The sequence below is a fragment of the Corvus kubaryi genome, unplaced genomic scaffold, assembly GCF_017639235.1.
Source record: "Corvus kubaryi isolate FWS band 111438036 unplaced genomic scaffold, C.kubaryi_AGA036_p1.0 split1-65, whole genome shotgun sequence".
In the NCBI taxonomy this organism is placed as follows: domain Eukaryota; kingdom Metazoa; phylum Chordata; class Aves; order Passeriformes; family Corvidae; genus Corvus; species Corvus kubaryi.
The window spans coordinates 3693782-3713862 of record NW_024582080.1 but is presented as its reverse complement, the minus strand read 5'-3'; the positions used below and the strand labels follow the sequence as shown (position 1 = coordinate 3713862).

General features: G+C 37.9%; 1 long non-coding RNA gene across 1 annotated transcript in view; it reads left to right on the top strand.

Annotated features, from left to right (window-relative positions):
* LOC121658000 overlaps window positions 1-20081 on the top strand; it is a 61063-nt gene that overhangs the window by 22303 nt on the left and 18679 nt on the right. The window contains exons 4-6 of the long non-coding RNA XR_006013818.1: window positions 379-481; window positions 6444-6536; window positions 8014-8086. This is a non-coding gene — a long non-coding RNA (uncharacterized LOC121658000). The remainder of the gene's footprint in view (window positions 1-378; window positions 482-6443; window positions 6537-8013; window positions 8087-20081) is intronic.

Genomic DNA, 20081 nt, shown 5'->3' with positions numbered 1-20081 from the left:
TCTTCCTATGAATTAAGTTTTGAATGTTAAACAAATTAGTTTTATATAAATTTGAAGAATAGTGAGCTTAAAAATAGTCACAGTTATATATTCTGGTCAGTAATGTGGAACAATAGGTTACTGTTGCTTTTTTACCCTTTATTATAATTAGGTGTTTTATTTTGCTGCTTCAAATACCCCTTGTGCTATTTGGACCAAGAAAGGTACAATAATATAATGGCTCATGGCAGAGACAATGCTCATAATTGAAAGGGACTAGTTTATTTTTGGAACCAACACTTTAAAAAATGCAAATGTATAGATATTATAACTAATTATGGTTATATCGGTTATGTATTTTCAGCTTTAATATATTTTTCTTCCTTATAATAAATCCAGATAAATATTATGCCTACTAGATTTTTCGTGAGACAAGAGGGATCTCATCCGTAACAAACATCTCTTCCTCACTTCCCCCCAAAACCCTGGTGGAGTGCATTCTGTAAGTCAACAAATCTTTAATGTCAGATTTATAATGTGGATAGGAAATCAAGATTCAAAATACCATACTCATTTCACATTTTTCTTCAGGAGATGCTTATTTTAAAATAATTACCAGATCATTTTTAAGACTGCCTCTATATATGGTATATTCTCTTTCTCTTGTATACTCTTGACCCAGAACCCCTCATTTTCCAGAACATTCAAACAAAACACACTCCAGAGTGATCACAGACCGAGATGTAATCAGGATAATGTCACTACAAAGTTGGAATGCCATTAAGCTACGCAAAGAAGTTAATACCACTTTGAAATAAATATTCAGATTAAACAATGGAATGTATGGAAGGCCCAGATAAATTATTTCTATAAAAGAAACTACTGAAAATATCACCATGTGCTTGAATAAATATCAGATATTTGCCATCTAATTTTCTGCCTTACATATTGTTTGTTTGAGCCTCACAATTACACAGTGATCTCTTTCAACTTCGTTACAGTCCATAGTCGTTTCTTCCAGTGATCATTCTTATGGCACGATAGGTTTTTCAACCTCATAGACATTCTGTTCTCTGCTGGTTTTCCACCCACCCTTCCCTAGTAACTAACTGCACAGCAGCCCACTCTCAGCAGCTCTTTTCACAGATGAAATACAGATCTTGTAATTGTAATACAGCTTCGATTTCCTTGGACTTCTCATATGTTCATCTGAAAATTTCACTGCAGTAGTTAACAGTATCTTTACTTTACACTTAAGAAATAAAATATCCATTTTTAGATCATCATAGAATCATGGAATGGTTTGGGTTGAAAGGGACCTTAAAGATCATCTAGTTACACCCCCCCTGACATGGGCAGGGATGCCTTCCACTAGACCAGGTTGCTCAAAGTACTATCTAACCTGACCTCGAACACTGCCAGGGATGGAGCATCCACAACTTCTCTGGGCACCCTGTGGCAGGATCTCACCACCCTCACAGTAAACAACTCCTTCCTTATGTCTAAACCTATCCTCTGTCAGTTTAAAACCATTCTTCCTTGACCTATCTGGGTCACATCAAGCTTCCCATCTACCAACACCCCAAGATGGTCAATTTCTCTTGATTTCACTGACCGATGCCTTTCCTAGATGGACCACACTATTTTACAGGAGTTTTCTATCCTCCAAGTTACTTCTAGCACATAACAACTGAGTAATTATCATTTCTTGAATTATCTAAAATTGAATATTCAAAAGCATACATATATTATTTTATTAAGCACTCTTTGAGATCAGTACTAAAATGCTTATTTTAGAATACAGAAGAAACAATATTAGACCAAAAAAGCCACTTGTGAAAATTTTAACCCTGGGTTTTGTTTTTTTTTTTAATACACAGTCCTGAAAATACAGGTATTAGAGAAAATAGAGAAATTTTATTTCTAAAAATGTTCTTCTCCTACACGGTGCTTCAAATCTCACACCTCTAACCCCAAAATCATGAAGACAACTGGATCCAGACAATTTCTGAAGCTCCATGGAACCTTCCATGAGGTACATTATTACAAAGATACTTCTTTGTACTCTCAGTGCATCCCCACATGCTGCTCCACATCCTTCATTTGTAAGTCTGAATCACAACATGTAGCAGCAAAAAGACCTACCACAACCTAAAAAGATTATCTTTCACGGGATGTTTGTACTACATGTCAAAAATATTTTATCATATGGTATATCCAGAATAAACAATGGATTGTACCTTCAAGATATAAGATAGAGGGGATGAAAAGTCCACCGAAACCAAAAGCACAGAGTTTAACGACAGACAATCAGTAAATCATGAACTACAAACATTCATCAGCCAGTCAGTACAAGTATTCTTCAAAGAAATATTTGTTTAAACTATTACATAGTACTTCTATTTATATACATTGATTTTATTTCTACAGGCTATTTACAGATTCTTTTCCTCATGCTGGGGCATGTTTGCTTAAACACCCATTTCTCGCTAAGATGTTTTAAATCAAAGTTAGTGTCAAAGAAATATTCAGATATTACTATACAGCATATGTATTACTGCATGTTACACTCATTTCTATTTCAGTCAGATTAAGGAAGCCCGAGCACTTTGCTATTTGCAAGGGACATAACTTCAAAAATCAGAAGACCATACTTAACATACTCATGGCAGTTAATTTCTGTGATTTCTGGGGTGTCTAAATTCAGAACTGTGATTTAAACCAGATTTGCCAAGAGGTACATTTTCTGGCTTCATATGCATTCAATATATATTTAATAACATTAATCACATTTTGGTCACAACATCTACTGATATGTTAATAATTCAGTATTTTTGAAAAAGAAACCATTCTTCACTTGGTGAGTCAAAATACGGGATAAGAAGAGTGTCACCATTTGCAAAATCGCTTCAGTTATCTTGTCCTTGATCGGATGGTCAGCTGATGAAAAAGAAATTCCAGGACACATTCCACATAATTTAAAAAACAAACCTTTATTCTGTGATTCTTATTTCTTGCACGGGTGTGCAGAACACTTCCTCCCATGCTCTCTCAGTAAATAGAATCTACCACTATTTAAATCACAGTTTTCTTTTATATTCATAACCAAACTGGAAAAAAATTAAGAAATCAAGATATTTGGGGTTATATTAGAGCTATGCTTAATATTTACAAGAACTACTAAATATTTTAAACTGCTGCATCTTTAAAAAATACAGCAAAACATAAAGGGTCAGTCTTCAAAAAAAGTCCTATTTAAAAAAAATAAAGAGTTAAATCAAGAATTGCAAAAAGTTTGAACAAGATATTCTGACATTATTTTCATTTTTTCTCCAAAAGCATTTAATGCTATTCATTGAAATGAAGGGCCTCAGCACACATTAGGTCTTATATCCCCAGGCCATGCCCAGACAGCCATGTGTGCAGCCAGGGCACACAGAACGAAAGCTGCCCACCACTGTCATTCAACTTTGAGAGCATTATGCCAGAAATCTAATAGAAAAACTATCAACATTCATTTGCTGGCTACATTGTGTCTGCTCCTGGGTGCATAGATATGCACTGAAAGACCAGATGGTTGGATTAGACTCAAGTCTATAATAAAGCAAAACCTAGAGGATTTTGTACTTTTTTTTTTTGGTACTGTTTTTTTTTCCTTTTCTCCCCCATTTTTTTTCTTTATAATAGCTGTTCTGAATTTTCATAGATCCGTTATCTTTACATGCCAAGATTTCTTATTTCTAATTTTTTTATCATTTTGACTGAGTATCTTATAGCCTTTTTCAGATAAAAGCAGCAAGAGTGTGTTAAGCAATAAGGTGAAATAAAAACAAGCATAGAGAGATGATCAAGTCAAAAACTTGTGGGTGAAGACCTTGGAAAAAAATGCAAAAAATGCATGATTCATTAATGATTTTGAGCTTATGCTGGTAGCAGATGCTTGGCTAGACAAGGAGGAACAGAAGTACTGAGGCCAATGATGAGCAGTGAAGGACTTTGAAAATCCAGCCTGGTTCATGTCTTGCTTTGGCACATATCAGGGACATTTCACTGCAGGTGATGGAGCAGTCTCACTGAAATCTGCGTGAGACCAGTTTGTTCTCTTCCATATTATCTCCTGGGCTTGTAAAACACATGTAAACAAGTACTGAAAAAAAACCCCCACCATAATTTCTTTGCAAATAATTTTTTCAGACAAATCAAATAATTTCTCAGATACTGAAAATCTAACTAATCTGACATGATTTGTGAAAATTTAGTTCCTACTACTATAATTCATAATCAACTAGGAACTTAAATATTGACTTAAAAATGCAAATTTTGCCTTGAAGGATTGAAAATCCTTGTCTGGAATGATTTTTGATCAAAACCCTGGACTTGAACTACTGATTTTGATGGCACTGAAGAAGAGAGTTTTATAGATTCACTTTCTTTAGAGTTAAAGGCTTTGATAATTTAAAAATAATTACATCGTTTTATTTTACTTTTTTTGCCAAAGATATGATTGTCCTAAGGAAAGACTCCTACAGTCAGATTGATTACACTCTGGTATATTTACCAAGTCGGGAATTTTTTTCTTAGATAATTTTTACATTTTCAGAAATGGAATTCTACAGCAAGAATTTCATAATTTTTAAGCAATTTTGGGTGTCATTCTTATGGACTCTAGGTGTGTTGGAGTTGGGGACATCATTGCAGAATTGCTGGTTTTTCTCCTAAAGATGCACAAGTGAATAAATGAGAAAAGAAAACATGGACTTCTGAAATTTTTATGATCAAATATTCTCACTTGAAACTACAGATTTTTTTTCCCTTCAGACTTCAATCTGACTATATTCCAGCTGATGTGGTCAGTGGCTTTGTTCCCTAGTGAAAGGATAGCACAGTGTGTCTTGGAATATGAAACCATTTCTGTAGTAGACATAAAGTTTATTTCACTTGGAAAGAAAAAAGATATTTGCCTTTGACTTCAACAGATGCTTTCTAGCTCTAACCATTCCCGTGTGGATACACACCTAGCAATCTAATAAACCACAGAAATGCATTACTATCCTCAACTATTTGATGTCTTCCTACTTCAGATCAGATCTATAATTTATAAAGGACTTCAGTTAATTCCAGACAGTAGGCTCATGTTTCACATGTCAAATACCTCATAATTTAATTTAGAAGAAATCAGCAGTGCTGACAACTGAGTAGTCAGGAGAAGGAACTGGAGTGCACCGCATGGCATGGCATGGCAGGAACTAGCACAAGCCCCATCATTTTTTACTTGTTATGTGTTGATTTTTTTCTGGCAACTTTGCATGTCAGATCAGTAATTATGTGTTAGAAAGGAACATAAGACCATTCATCCGGGGTAAGCATGATCACGAATGACAACATGTCAGAGAGACAGAATGTATTGACAATGACATATCCCTGGAAGTCTACTTTTCAGTCACGATTCATTAAATCACATTCAAGAGTACATTAAATAGAGGCCAACTTACCTGAAAGCTGTTAATAGGAAAGCATATGTTTCTGTGTGTGTACAGAGGCATACTTTTAATGCATAAATGGAACCTCAGGAAAAAGATACATGAATTTGGTTGTTGTGTAATATAATCCTTATTTTGAGGTAATTCATTTAAGCATGAAAACAATTTGGAATGGAATTGTTGGAGGGAGTCCAGATTAGAGCTGTTAAGATGATCAGAGGGCTGGAGCGCCTCTCCAATGTAGATAGCTGGGAAAGTCGGGGGTTTTAAGCCAGGAGAAGAAGAGGCTCTGAGGAGACCTTATATCATTTTCTAGTACCTAAACGGAGTCCCAAAAGAGCTGCACAGGGCATAGAGTGATAGGACAATGAGTAATGGCTTTAAACTGAAAGAGGTCAGGTTTAAATTAGATATTAGAAAGAAATTCTTTAATGTCAGGGTGGTGAAACCCATGAACAGGTTGCTCAGAGAAGCCGTGGATGCCCCATCCCTGACAGTGTTCAAGGTCAGGTTACATAGATCCTTGACCTGCCTGGTCTAGTGAACGGTGTCCCTGTCCCTGGCAGGGGGGTTGGAACTAAATGATCTTTAATGTCCCTTTCAAGCCAAACCATTCACAATGCAAACACAGTATGGTGTAGTGTGATATAATCTGGTTCATTTCAACTGTACTTTAGAAAGATTTCCTTCAAATTTATGTCGTGCTATTACCAGAGACGTTTGGTCATTGTGAACCCTTCAGACATTTTTAAAAATATTTTAATGCAAGTACTCATTATGGGGTAAAAATCTCCTGATGCGATATTGTTGTTAATGCAAGTGACAGCATACTAAGCAAAATGCAAAGAAGGAAAAGTCTGAGAAGCAGTATCTCAATACAGCATGCAATGGAACTGTCATTTGTACATATTTGCATTATCCAAATTGTTTGTATATAGGATGAAGCAGAGCTAAGCTTAATTTAATTATCCTTTAATTTCTCAGGCAGCTCACTGGACACCTAATTTTGCTTTCTGAAGCTCTGCTTCTGCTTCCCATTCTCCGTCTACTTCAAATGTAGAAGATTCCCCAAACCAGGTATATAAGCACGGTTTCATCTCACATTTAACTCTGGAAGATGCATAATTCCACTTGAGATTTGTTGTGATGTACATTCCTGAGCTACTCGACCTGACTGAAGTGCAGCCCTTCAGCCAGCATGGATTGCAGCACTTATGTTCACTTCAAAGCAGAAAAGCACAGGCTGTAACCTGGAGATCTCTGTGCTGCCTGGTACTGCAAAGGCTGTTTTCTTGTTAGCTGCTACTCTCTTGCTGACTTTGTAGGAGGAAGAGGAGGATACATGGAGAGCAAGGAAAAGTCTTTATTCTTTTTCAGTTTGAAGTTGTGTTACTTACACAGCCTTCTTTGCAGACTAAAGCCTAGATGATGTGTAAAAATGTCATTACCAGTCTTACTGGTCTTACCAGAGAGTATTTGCTTTGTTAGGACATATAAAGTGAGCACATATTCTACTTTTACGCTGATGTAATGACTTTGCTTAGGATTTCATTCTTTGGAATTTGGTTACATCAGCAGAAGAAGCTCAAAGGACTAGCCAAAATATGTGAACAAAGCTGTGTCTTCTCACCAGGGCTGCCAAAGAGAACTGAGTTTCTTTTTCATCTCTCCAGTCATCCTCTGGTTTGATGTGAAAGAATAGTCTAGAGAGAGTTTGATTTGACATTGAAACAATGAATGACACAGAGCATATATTTCTTTCTTACTTGTTCATAATGTTGCAGCCCCTTTGTTTTTCTGTTCCAGGTTTCACACCTATGCTGACTGGAAAAGCAGTGCATTGGTGGGGGGGCTGGGGGGGGGCGGGGAAATGCTTAAAATGTCATACCTGTTAAAAGAAATGGAAGCCAAACCAAATAAATGCCACAGAAGAGTGGTTACTAAACTCTCTGTTACTAATTCTAACAACTAAGGTTCAATATGAAAAGTCTAAACATCACCATCCCTACCCATGCTGGCTTTTTCTCAGGAGAGGAAGAAGCAAGGGACCTTTCACTGCAAACAGAGGCAGCATCCAGAGAGCCAGCTAACAAAGTGCTGGCCCTACAGGTGTAGACTGTAGCACACCCGAGCAACTCAGCAAGGGTCTTCAGTGACCATCCTCCCCAACTTAAGCAACTAAATTCTGTCTCTAGAACACTTAGCCCTTCTCAAGAACACTTAGCGTGAACTCAAGCACACGTAAAGCTCTCAGTAGGGTTCTTTGTTCGACATCTGAGAATCCTGTTTAGCTGAGTGGGGTGATAACGTTGCAGTTGACTGCTGTTTAAGTCTGCTTCTTCTTTTAGACTCTTAAGAGAATAAGTAAAATATTTAAGTCTGATGTGTTCATCTGTTTGGTTTCAGTTTGCATTCACCCTTCATCCCTTTCTTCTCTCTAAGTTAACCTGCGAAGTAATAATCATGTCTCTGATTTCCAGGTATTGGTTTCCCTATGTGTCTCACTTGTATTTAGGTCTTCTGTGTGTAACAGCATTGATTCACTGTGTTTCAGATTCCACTACAGATCAACATGACAGACCATTTCTCCTTGAAAAATTGTCTGCAAATTGAGATGGGGGAAAAAGGTGAGATGAAAGATTTGCTGACATTTAAGACAGCAAACAGCTGCATGTGTAATTGTGTAGTTAGCATATCTTTACCTAGTTTAAAAATATCTTTCTAAAAGTTCATCTGTACCAGAGAATAAATATTTTTATTAGCATACAGTTAGCCAAGCCATCAGACTGAAGGCCAAACTAGTGCCAAGAAATCACTTTGTTATAGTTACTACACATACCACAGAGATGCAATTTACATTTAAAACACCTAACTCCTAAGCCAGAGTAAATATTTTACTAAAAAAAGAGTAGGTTCTTTTCAAAATGTTCAGAAAATTTCTTACCTGAACATCCTTCAATCTTTTCAACATTCAGTAAGTGCAGTGTCTTTTTCTTCCCTAAAATAATTGCTTTGTTTCAAAAGCCTATTCTGAAACTCATCCCCACGGGTGTTTGACCATTGTCTTCAGGGAGTCTCTTCTGCATCTTCTGTGTTGCTTGGTGATAGGATTCAAAATAATTCTGATTCTGGAAAGAGTGAAATAGTTCTGGTGCCTTCACACCCTGGTCTGGAAACCCTCAGCTCACCAGTATTGCAAGATTGGAGGGTGCTTTTCTGTTCACTGAATTTTAACACTGAAACACCAAAACAACTTAAAGGCGAAATTAAAAATCTCATGCATTGCACAAACTATTGAGTCAACAGCCTTTTACAAACCTAATTTGGAAAGAATACAGATTTTAGGAACTAATTCACGTGGCCATGGAATGTTTTAATCAAAAAACCTACATGTATGTTTATACATGAAAGATGTATCACTAACATAAAGATGGGACTTGTAAAGTGTTTTATGTACAGTATGTATATATACAGGGGTGTATTTTGTGAGAAGCAGACTTCAAAAGACTCTCTATCCTCAACTGTAACAAAATTAAGATAACATACATATATACTATCTTTTGATATATTCCTTGAATGTTGTGCTTTAGTTTGTAATACTCATTTCCAGTGATGAAAATTAATTAGTCACAGCTTTTAACTAAAAAAATTAGCTGCTACTTATTATTTGCAAAAGTCTGGGCCACCTAAAATGCTTATTCATGAAAATTAGAGATAAAAGAACATGTTAAAGAAGTACTTTGTTTAAATTAAATATAACATTAATTTAAATTCATCTTCACATAGGAAAAATACTGTGCATAAATAATTCTGTAATTTAAGGTTATTAGGAATCTCATATATTGCTATTCTGATATTTTATATATATATTGTGTGTAAATGTGCGTGGAAATAGTCTTTTGAAGAGAATATAATTACTCATTTCTTTCACTATTTTTATGTATTCAAGTGAAAATTTGAATATGAATTGAACGTTCATCAGTTATAAGCTTTTGGACCCAATGGATAATCTGGAAGGGCTCTCAGTAGGATTTTCATTATTATCTTTTATGATATTTATTATATTACTCTAATCAAATATGTGCTTCTCAAAAGGCACTCGGTGGCAAGACCAGTTTCTGAAAGTAATTTTCCAGATCTAGAAGTAGGAGAGGAATCAGGAGTGTACACAAAACGGAAGCAGTATCTGGCAAAAACCAAAAAGTTTTTTGGAACCTTAGATAATAGGAACTCTTTGTAACTATTTTCCCAGCACTCTTACACATGCTGATACAAGTGAGGAACAGAAAGGATCCCACGTAAAACAAAATCCACTCAAGGACCTTCTTCATGGCACTGCATGTCAGTTGCTCCACAGTCCACTTAGTCCTATCTACAAATACACTCCATGGCTATAAATTAATTATTACAGTTTGTCTTGGTTTGAGGCATATTTGGAAGGAAATGTCTGAAATGAACATCCCTCTGTTAGAAGGCAGATTTCAGCAGCCCCTCCCCCACCAGGTTTGAAAAGAAATTCCTCAGAGAAAAGTGAAAAAGAACTATTTATTTAACAAGCAAAGTGCACGCAGGCACAGAAGAAAAGAATGAATAATGTTAGATAATAAAACCTCTCGCTGTGGAGAAGACCTGGGAAGATTTTCAAAGTCCTTTGTGGGTGTGGCTCTCTCGTCTCTGGAGCTGGGGTGCAGCTTGGGCCCCTCTGGACTGCAGTGTGGGACCTCCCAGTGATGTTCTGGTGTTGCTGAACAGTCCAGAAGAGGAGAAGAAGAAGAAGCTAAAGTCCCAGGAAACTCCTTGCTCCAGCTACGATCAAGAAGCTAGCTAAAAAACAGAGTTTTAACTCCATCTGTCTCCTGAGAAAAGGAGCTGAAAGCTGAGGAGAAGTAGGAAGGTGTTTCCTCTGCTCTGCCGCAGGAATGCAGGGGTGTGTGTGTCCTTGAGCACAAACTGCTCTGAAAAAAAAATTTGCCTGGCTTCTCTCCCCGCTTCTTCTGAGAAATAGCTTAAAGACACAGGAAGGCACAGGATTCACGTCTGGCATAGAGCAGGTGATAGGGAATACAGTATCATAGTCACCCCAGGACACAGCTGCAGCGAGACTGAAATGACAAGCCAAGTCAGTTTACGAACAAATTTATACATTCTAAAAAATGACAGTCCCCTCATGATCACAGCAATTTTCCTGCCATCACACTTTGCTGTGCTTTCAACTACTGTCAGTAATACTAATTATTCTTTTTCCATAGAAAAATTAATCATATTACTTACTAAATAGGTCTAAAGCAGCACAAAGGAGTGATTCACAATATTCCTCTCATTTTTCTCTTTGTTCTATCCTGACGCCCTCCTTGATGCAGTAATTACTAAACATAGAGCCTCTCTATTTCTATCTATATTGTTTTGATTTATAACCTATCAGCCCATTATTTGGTTCAAGAGGAACCCTCCGGAAGCATAACTGCACTGTTAAGTCATGACTGGTTCCTTGCTAATCCAGCTGCCTACTGTCTATGAAGAACTGTTCTTGGAATCAAACTTCAGACAGGTCAAGGTGCAGAACTGCCTTATTTCCTACAAGGGGTGCAGAATTGTGAACACAGATACCTTGAAATGATGATCAAGAATACTGTCTTGGAGATTATTTTAAACAAGGCCATAAGAAGCAGAATATATATTTAACAAGTCCTAGGATCTAGGGTCAGGTCATTGATTTTTTATGTATTTTAATCATTAACACAATCTCAGAATACAATCTCTGCATATGACAAAGAAACCATCAGATCGAACAGCAATGATCAACAATCATAAATGAAGATGTTGAAGAGCACAGGGCCTAAGATGAAGCCCTGTGGAGCCCCACTAGTGACAGATCATCAGCCTGATGTCACCCCTTTCACTATAACCCTTTGTGCCCCACACGTGAGCCAGTTGCTCACCCATCCAATGATGTGTTTATCCAGGTGTGGGCTGGACATTTCGTCCAGAAGGATACTGTGAGAAAAAGTATCAAAAGCTTTGCTGAAGTCCAAACAGATTTCATCAACTGGCTTTGCAACATGAAGTAGGTGGGTTACCCTGTCGTAGAAAGAAATCAGGTTCAACAAGCAGTACTTTCCCCTCATGAAGCTGTGCTGGCTGTGAATGATGACTGCCTTTTCCTTCAGGTGTTTTTCAACACTTCCCAGAATAATCTTTTCCGTGATTTTACCAGGCACTGAAGTTTCTCAGCTACTCCTTCTTGTCCTTCTTGAAAAAGAAATGTTGCTTTTGAACCTGAAATTTCAAGTGGTTGGCAGCTGGAAAGAACCTCACGTTTTTGCTCAGTTTACAACAGTCTGTCTCAAGGAAAACACTTTCATGTTGACAAGACCCCATTTTACAAGATAGATTACACTAAAATATGTTTGGCAAGCTCTGTAAACAGAAATAAAAGACTGTTGCCAGAGACAAGAGGAAGAAAATCCATCATTAAAAGGAAAAAGGACATGTATCCAGCGGCAGGGAAGAACAAACATGCATATACTACTTAGGATAGATGACAAAATTAAGCTGGCAGTGTAGTTATCTACAACAGAGAGAGATGCCCTTAAAAGGAGTGAATCATTTCTTCCTAAGATGTACAGTGAAAGTAGGCAGAATAATATACCTCTTCCCACAGTAAAGGCAGTCTAAGCAAGATGGCCTAATGCAGATGTTAAATTCTCAGCTCTGTGTGTGTACAGTCAAACAAGAGGAATCCCATCCATGGGGTCACATTTGACACCTTTTACCTATAGATCCATTTAATTGAACAACAAAGGTAAAGAAAATTGTCAAAGGTAGAAAAGCACGTGCATTGTAAGTGCTAGGACAGACATACAGGCTCAATGCAGATGGGACACACAGCATGTTTATTGTTTTATAAAAACCACAAGTGAAAATCTAGGGACTTGAATGATAGAGGCTGATGCTTTCAGAGGAGCTTCAAGGCTCCTTGTAGATTTCCAGCTTTTATGGCAGTGTTAGAGCAAGGCACGTCTCATCCTGCCTCACCAATATTGGAAGTTGGTACCCTAAGTTACCTAGCCTGGCATTTTCAAAGGACCTTAAATCAGTACCGTAGCACAGAGCAGCAGAAGACATATCTAGTCAACATTCTACCACTGTTTCTTTAACAGGTATTTCCTAGAAAAATTGCCTTTTCACAAAGCCTGAACTGAAGCCTACTCCAACTGGTCAAGCAGAGGTACTCATATTGAAGAGTTTCAGTTTCAGGAAAGACTTGAGTATCTCTAAGTGTATTTCTTCCTATAAATGAAATGCTTTTTTTCAGCCAACACAAAATATATATAGGCACAGATTTAACAGAGCACTTTACTCTTAGCATTGCTACCATGACTTTCAGTGCCTAAAATATATCCTTATGGAAAATCTCAAAGGATTCAGGACTGTGACAACTCTGTTGGCCTCTTGTCCTCACATGTTTCACTACATTTGGAATATTTAAAACTAAATACATGCACCATAAAGGTTCAACTGCCAGAAAGGCAAGCAAGACTGCAAATCCTCCTGATTCTACTTCAGTAAAGACCAGCTTCCTGAAAGCCTTCATACCTCTAAGACTGGTGCAATCCTTTACTTTACAAAAGAAAAATATTTACTCTTCCAAAGTAGCTCTTAAGTCCAAGATGCTGCTGCCATAATGTCACAATACTTAGAAAGAGTTTAATTCAAAGGCAGAACTTTTTCTTTTAATGTGACTTTCTACCAATGGGACAAAAGTCAGCTGAGGAAGGAAGACAACACCTCCCGGAATCTGATTTCTTAAAAAGAAGAATTAGTTGCAGTAAGATTAGTCAAACCAAGAGCTGCATTAGAAATCCTAAAACTTAAGGCATCTGAGTCGTCCTTTCCTTCTACCCTTCACTCAGTTTTCCACTGGCTCATGCTACAGATATTTAGCTTGCATCTTGAAGTTAATATTCAGGGAGTGGAGAGAAGGAAATCCATTCACAAGGCTATAGATCAAAGCCTGAAATTTCATGACACACAGTCATCTTATCAGAGACTGCTGACTCAATTTTCAGAGCATGCAGACAGTCCGTGGGCTTCCTGGCTCTCACTTATATCTGTATTTCTAAGTCAGTGAAGTCAGTCCTTAGAGATTTCTCACGAGTCATTCCCCATTAAAAAGTCTTTGGTACTTAGCTGATTCATAAGCAATGACTCAGGACTTAAATTTCTTGAAGTTGATCTATGTGTCTTTTCAGCCTCTAGTTTTAAAAGGTTGATTTAAGTATGAAAAAGGGGCTACAGAAAGGCTGGAGCGGGACTTTTTGCAAGGGCATGTAGTGGTAGGACAAGGGACAATGGCTTTAAGCTGGAAGAGGGTAGATTTAGGTTAGATATTAGGAAGAAATTCTTTGCTGTGAGGATGATGGGGTGCTGGCACAGGTTGCCCAGAGAAGTTGTGGATGCCCCATCCCTGGAAATGTTCCAGGCTGGATGGATGGATCCTTGGGCAACCTGGTCTAGTGGAAGGTGTCCCTGCCTGTGACAGGGGGTTGGAACTTGATGATCTTTAAGATCTCTTCCAACTAAACCCATTATATGATTCTATGATTTCATGCATAAAAGCCTTGCTAAATGACTAGAAAGAGTTTTGCCTAGTGGCTGTAACTGCTGGCACATCTAATCTATAAATTACTCAAAACACCTTTGAATCACCACCTGCTTGGTTCTGTTTTGTATGATTTTAAAACTGCTTTTTCAGAGCAGATAGGCTTAGACATACGTAACTGCTAAGAAACAAAAATAGAACATTACTAAGGAGCTAATACTGCACCTCATGTTCCAGGACTTTTCTGACTTTATTTCCATCAGAAGCCTGTAGGATTGAGCAATTCTTTTAGCGTGTGCTTGCTCTCACTATGATTGTGTGTAAAGTTACATGATCTTCTCAAATCCATTTTTCTTCAACTTTCAGGAAAAAATTCCCATGCAGGATGGAACTGCCTGCAGACACATATTTTTAGAATAGCTATGCACAGTAATATACAAGCCTTGGTTAAATGAAATATTCCTTCTAGGTTTGTACTGGGTATTTGCAGATGTTCTGGGGATTGGATATGCAGATGTATGATTTGAAAGACATCCTACACTTATGGCTTCTCCTACCGTTGCTTTTTTGTCCTTTTGAATTTAGAAAAAGTCTTTCTGACATTCCATCAAACAGCAGGACACTTGACATGGTTGTGATGTATTATATTCCCAGGGTTATTAGTATGGAAATAAGGCTTATTTTCTCTATACTTTACACTGTCAAGCAGCATTCAGGGATCCCTGGATGTTGCAGACTATTTCTAAAAGGTCACTTAAAGGCAGGCTCAGTGTCAGTATATTTACCTTAACAGGATGGAGGAGGAAAGTGGGATCTATACATTTAAAGCAGCTAAAACCCAATCAAAATTTCTAAGTCCACAAGCTATGAATATACACAGAGATACATATTACTAGTTTTAATGGTATGGAAATGAGTGGTGACAGGACACCACCAAGCACCAGTGGCTAGATGCAGGAAAGGACGGATGCAAGGACTGTGTATCTAAGCCATGTGCCTCTGTGCAGGAAGAAATACTTATCTGGCAGGGAATTTACCCCATGCAGAATTTTACAGATGCAAGTTCTTATTCACGAACCATGTTGCACTGTGTTATGCATTACAGACGCAACTTCAATCTGTACCACCTACCTGATGTAAAAGACACTGCAGTTAACAGCTATACTTCCTACATGTATACAGCATTGTATTTCTGTTTGTTCAGTCTTATTTTTTCTAGGAAGACAAATAATGTAAACTTAGGATTAAAAAAAAAAAAAACAAAAAAAAAAAAACCAACCAAACAAACAAAAAAACCCCAACAAAATAGCTTTCCACAAAACTTCAACAGAAATTTAATGCTGCTATTAACAGGCAGCGTTTCTTGGCTTGAAAAACACTTTTTGCTGTTTTCCAAAAGCAGCAACTGTCTTGCTCTTTTTTTTTCCCCGAGTTCGTCTGATCTACTTATCTCATTTCCAGCTTAGTCCAACAAAGCCAAAGATTTCAGAGAAGATGGCAATGCGCTCTGCAGGTTCTATTTGCTAAATAAGGAACATAAAGCAGAGGAAGTCTTGTCAGAGCTGGTTCTGTCTGGGTTATGAACCTAAATGAATTCAATAAACTTAAGGAAACTTCTTTGTCTCTGGAAACAAAGTCATGAAGCATCAATGTGAAATAGTGCTCCTGATCTCAAAAGAAATATATGCTCACCATAGAATATTATGGGCACTGAGTTAAGAATTAACAAGTCTATAAAGCAACTTTCAGAAAACTGTACAGTGGCTGCTTTGAACTCCAGCCCAAAGCATTCAGCCAGAACTGAAGGAAAGGTGCAACATTTACTATTTTACAAATTTTGCAGGACTTTAATTGGCTACAAGAAGGTGGGGATTCTGCAAAGCAAAGTGTTGTCTTCATAAAATAACTGATTTCTGTTATCTCTTTAGAGTGTCACTGTGCTGATGACACAATATACAAGTTATTACAAATCATATTTTCTTCTTGTTAGCAATATGGTTTGAATTCCCAAGTTTAGGAGACATTTCTGAGGTAGCTGCATATAGGACTATTTTGGATCAAAAGAAAAGGAAAAAAAAGTAAGTTTTTTGATTCACAATGCTGTCTTAACTGAGGCTGAACTAAAATTAAGAAGTATTCTCTAACACCACAGATGCTATTTTTAAGCCAGTAAAATTCACCAAAGTTCTTCCCTAAAACCTCTCCCAGGCAGTTCAGCAACTGCTCATGCTCAAGCCCTCCCTGGGTGTACTGTTTAGGACCTCTTTCATTTATGACCCCTGAAAAGTTCAAACCATTAAGCAAAATTAGAATTTACCCCCACCTTATTAAAAACACCTAATCTGAAAAACCACATGGTTTAAGTATAGCAACGCTCTTGTGCTGCTCCTGCACAATTTCCCAGTCATTAGAGTAACTCTTTCCAGACACAGAAGGTTCAAATTTAATAAACTTCTCTGCTTGTGGGAGCATCAGTTACAGTTCATAGAATCATAGAATTATTTAGATTGGGAAAAAACATTTAGTTCATCAAGTCCAGCCATGAACCCAATGCTACCAAGTCCACCGCTAAACCACGTCCCTCAGTGCTGCTTCTACACATCATTTAAATACCTCCAGGCATGGTGACTCTACCACTTCCCTGGGCAGCCAGTTCCACTGCCTAACCACCCTTTTGGTGAAGCAACTGCTCCTAACACCCAATTTAAACCTCCCCTGGAAGAACTTGTCCCATTGCTTCTGACTTTGGAGAAAAGACTGAACCCTCTCGCTACACGCTCCTTTCAGGCAGTTGTAGACAGTGATAAGATCTCCCTGAGTCTCTTCCTCTCCAGGCTAAACAACCCCATCTCCCTCAGCCATTCCTCACTGGACTTGTGTTCCAGACCTTTCACCAGCTTCATTGCTCTTCTTTGGACTTCATTGCTGAGCTTTCCCACTTCCTGGAAATTGAAAGTACCAGAGAGGTGACTGTACTCTAATGTGAAGGCTTCTTTCCCTTTACTACTGAACACTACTACTGGGAGTAGCAGAAGTAAAGATTTGTTGAGTGAAGGACTTTGGCTTTCTAGCAAGGTGAGCAGGACACTTGCACCAGAGAGGAACAATACTAGTGTTGTCCCTGTGATCCCCTCGTTGATTATTTTTGTGTCTTTCATACTTATTAAACCAGGAAAAGATTCATAGATCTTTTCCTAGTGACAAGGGAGACTACTGCTTTCATGCAATTGTAAAATGCATTTCTTCTTATGAGATTCAAAGCCTTTCATATCCTGCAGTTCCACTCATTTTGTATAGAAGCAGAGCAGAGTTATTTCTTGAGAAATATTTTGTGCTCATTTTGAAATAGAACAGTTGTGACAACCACTTGTTACTTGGCTTGACTTGAGAACTCTTTTTGTCCCTTGGGGGCAAAGCAGATGGAAATCTGTACAAAGTCTGGAACACCTCATCAAAAAAGCACATGAAGATCCATATCTGCAACAAATACGGCAAATGTTTGGACCATACAATTTATCTGCTCTGTCTGCTGCTGCCTGCTCACTTGCCCATCCTTCTGGACATTGAAAGGGCTCATTTTTCTTCTTTATGCTCCCCTGATTCATGGGCTGAAGTATGACTGAAAGTCACCAGAGGATGGTTCTGTGTATTACACCCCTTTCTTATAACAATACACAGCTGAAGAACATAAAGCACTAAGTCATAAGGAGCAGATCCTGTCAGCCACTTCTGAGCAGTAGTTTGTGTGTGTGTGTTGAACCATTCATTACAAAAGAAAATTTTGGAGTGCCTGCTGCTTATAGGAGAGGTTGTTTCCAGATCATATATGGCACTGAGGGACATGGTTTAGCATTGGACATGGCAGTACTGGGTTTACAGTTGGACTTCATGATATTAAACATCTTTTCCAACCTAACAATTCTATGATTCATTTTAGATTGCTTTACAGAAAAAACAAGGTTTAGGACATCATCCTTTCTTTGATATGTGTGTGTGCCTGTGTGCCTACATTGCCTACTTCTGCCGCCTTCAGCCAATTCTGACATTGTGGGAAAGGTCTCCCAATTCCTGTAAATTTCATGAGGCAACTGCACAGAAAAGTACTATGTGTGTCTTGGCAGAGGAAAAGGTCCAGCTGTAGGAGGTCTCTCCTTGTCTTACATTGATCACAAGGGTCCCAAGCCTTCCAAACAGGTAATTTTTGAGTGGTGATAGTATGAGACAACCACAAAGCCAACTGCTGCACACAAATACATAACAATCAAACTTCAGATATTCTACCACTCATGTAAAGTCTTGTTAATATTCTTGTTTTTCTAAAACCCTGTCCAAACTGAGGAAATTGAATACTACCTAAATATTATTAATATTGTCCTTGGCTAACATTGTGTCTGACAATATTTAAGGACAGAAGAGCAGTAACAAACATTAGCTAATACTTTTGAAGTATATTTTATTTTCCTAGTCCAGAAAACCCTTAAATATATTCTATTCTATCCTATAAAGGGGCCAGTACAAAGCCTTCACTTTTATAACAGTTCTAAAATTCGTCATTTTCAGCCAAACTAAATCAAGTAGTATAGAGAGGTAGATTTCTCCCAGTGTTTGGGCTTCTTTGTGGATATTAATAACTTGGATGACGATACAATCTATTTCTACATTAGCAGATATAAGTATTTTACACCAAAAATATGCTGTTTGGCAGATCTTTTAACTATGAGTCAGACAGACAATTGTAACCCTACATCAACAATGTCTGTCAGGGCTGTCTGTTTGTAAAGACAGTCTTTTTGAGAAGTGTAATGCAAGTTTCTCAGATGGCAACAATCATCAGAGTCCCCCGAGCTGTCAGAGAACTATAAACAATTCAAGTTGTAGTTCAGCTCCTTAGCAAAGCCCAAATCACCTCCTTTAATGCATATTCCAGAGCTTAAAGCCCCGCAAATCAAATCAGTGTTGCTACATAAAATGTTGGAGCTCGGAGCAGTTGGCCTAGTTCAGGATGTCACAACAGCAGCTGCAATGCTGTCAGCTAATCCACAATTAGCTTAGAACATCAGTAGGTGAAATGAAATAAGCATTCATCTTGCCGGTGGACTACTCAAATCTGCATACAGTAAATTATTTTTTTCCACTCCTGTTGAAACCCATTTAGTTGCCTACTGAGACTGCAAGACCCTTCATTCCTATTTCTGCTCCATCAATAAAGTCAACCAAGGCTAGGAAATCATACACGTGACCAGATGAAAAATCTTCTCAAGTCTGCGGACCAGTTACCAAATGTTCACCATCTACTATGTGACCTGAGGCACTTCCATCACATGTGGTCATATTCACTACAGACACTTACACATAAGTGCCTGCATCTGAATTATTCCATTTAAACCAAATCAAAAACTGTGCTCACTGTGCTGACAAAATTGAGAAGCTCCCTTGGAATGATAAAACTTCCATTGTTTCTGTGGCCTGTATGGGTAGAGAATTGCAAGAGAAGATTCAAATATCTGGTAGGACAAGGGTGACAATGAGAGAATAGCCAGAATAAAGTTAACAACAGAGGGTTCCCTGGTTCCCTCTGAAAACCTTTGAGGAAATATGAAATGTTGGAGGTGTGTGCAGAACATGAACAAGAACTGCCATTTCACAGAATATCAATGGAGTTCTGTCATGGGGAATCAGAACAAGTCAAGGCAGCAGTGGCTGATGGCTCTTACACAGTAATGCAATAGTTAATTAGGACATAAGGTCAGAGACAGCATGAATGTGTTTTATGTAGTAGTAATGAAGATAGAACAAAGAGAATTAAGTTATGCACAGGCTAAAGTAACAATGGTTTTTGCCAGGGATCTTCCTCTGGTCTGTCATTTCTGGATGTGGTACTGGAAGAATTAAGAACCCTGTGGTATGTGTCAGGCTGTAGGCAGCCTGTGTGAGAAAGAGAAAAAATGAATCACACAGCCAGTACTTCTTACATAGCAAGATGGGATTTCGTGCTACCACTAACATTCATGCAGTATTAT